Consider the following 2,283-nt stretch of genomic DNA (forward strand, 5'->3'; position numbering starts at 1 on the left):
GAGCGGCGCGAACGAGGAGAAGGGCGGCGGTGGTGATGGGCTCGCGGGGGCCCGACTTGGGCCTCCCGGGCCGGAGCGGTGGGCGGCGGCGCAGGGGGCCACGTGGCAGCTCCTGAGTGGTGGCGGCGATGTGTCCGGCGGCCGGCGGACGTGTCCGGCCGCGCGAAGAGGAGCGGGGCTAGGGTTAGGGGTGGAATGACCCGAAAATTTCGGGGGAGATGCTATTTTATAGGTAGAGGGAGCTAGGAGAGACCAAATGAGGTGCGGTTTTCGGCCACGCGATCGTGATCGAACGCTTTAGATGATGGAGAGGGTTTAGGTGGGTTTTGGGCCAACTTGGAGGGGTGTTGGGCTGCAACACACACGAGGCCTTTTCGGTCCCTCGGTTAACCGTTGGAGTATCAAACGAAGTCCAAATGGTACGAAACTTGGCAGGCGGTCTACCGGTAGTAAACCAAGGCCGCTTGGCAAGTGTCGGTCCAATCCGGAAATGTTTAATCCCCACACACGAAAGAAAGGTAGAAATGACCACCAGAGGAGAACGAAGCGCCGGAATGCAAAACGGACAACGGGGAAACTGCTCGAATGCATGAGATGAACACGTATGCAAATGCAATGCACATGATGATATGATATGAGATGCATGACAACGATAACAACACACGGAGACATAAACCCGAACCCGAGAAAATAAAGTAACTTAACGCCGGAAACGGCAAGAGTTGGAGTACAAATTGGGAAAGTTACATCCGGGGTGTTACACTCATCGCGGTGTTCGACATAAGGATTGCCATCAATGCAGGAGGCAGTAACGGCAGACGCTGGCGCATGTTGGCGGCGGCAGATTTGTACCCCTACACGTTTGAAGACGCCGTGCACCATCTAGGCCGCATCTTCGCGGTGACAAGCCAGGGGACTTGTTTCATCTGGTTGACATCCTACGGTACGGGAGATTACAAACAGAATGCACAAACCATCATTTGCATCCCTAACAGTACTCCATTAATTTTGCATGGACCAGTCATCCCCCGATCAAAATAAGATCGCCGATCCTGGATGTGCATTTGCATCCGCGATTTGGTCTAACCTGGAACCTTGTAGCTGACTTTGGCATATTGGGATCAACTATCTTAGCAGTCGTTACCCATGGTACCACTGATGTGCAACATGGTCACATAATCTACCACGATCGGACCGTCACCATCTACCCAGGTATTCCATTTTTTAACCCTCTCGCCTTCTCTTTCATTGTTTTACTAGTTGTATACTTTGTAGTACTAGTAGGAGTACTTTTTACCTTGGAGGACGCGTATAGCTAGCTAGGCCCTTGAAGACTTGAACGCACTAGCTGCCACCATTTTTGTTTTTCCATGTCTTACTATCTCATCCATGTAGCCAAGAGTGGCTATATATAATAAGCTGGTTATTTTACTTCCTCTATACCGGAGTAGTACTATTTGCTGCACAGTATTACTGACCGCCACATTTGAGCACAACATTATTATGCATGGACCTTGACTATGTACGTCACCATGTGTCCAGATCTGGGATGCCGCGTGTACCAGATGAACGGCGCCGAGTTCGACCCCCGTGATGCTACATGGGTGCCGAGGAACACTTTTGGAGAGTACTCGCTTTTCATTGGGGACAGCTACCCCATTATGAAGTGGATGCCACCTTCCGTGCACGACACGGAAGGCCTGCCGTTCATGAAGCATGGTTGTGTCTTCAGTGCGCACCGCCAGATGAACGACATGCTGGGACACGCTATCCCTGATTTATGCCGCTTCAGCTTGGATGAGTCTCCATCGTGTGGAACCGGACTAGAAAGCTGCGACAATGATTCCCATTGCCCACCGCTATGGATCGTGCCATCCATGAAGAACACCTGGGACTGGAACCTGGAGGAGGACATGTAGCCCATCTATAACGTGTAAGTGGAGTACGGTAATTGTGAACGGTAGCGCTGTGAATATATGTAGACTAGTCGTGCACAAATTTATCACATGAGTTGGAGATGAACTTGTGTGGCATACTTGCATTTGTCCTTTAGAATTATTACTAGTAAATGTGTTATGTCTACGTGCAACTTGTGTGGTTGTTGCACGGGCTCCAACACGCTCTTTGAGAAAAAAAAGGTGGCACAACTTTGGATATACGTACGTGGCGGCATCATACAGTAGCATCTTTCGCTATAGTTGTACTAGTACACTCCTACTAGGACGACAACTCCTATAAAACCTTGCGCTTGGCTCTTTGCCTCTTCGGGAGGTTCAACAGTTC

This window comes from Triticum aestivum, chromosome 2A (genome assembly GCF_018294505.1).
Source record: "Triticum aestivum cultivar Chinese Spring chromosome 2A, IWGSC CS RefSeq v2.1, whole genome shotgun sequence".
In the NCBI taxonomy this organism is placed as follows: Eukaryota; Viridiplantae; Streptophyta; class Magnoliopsida; order Poales; family Poaceae; genus Triticum; species Triticum aestivum.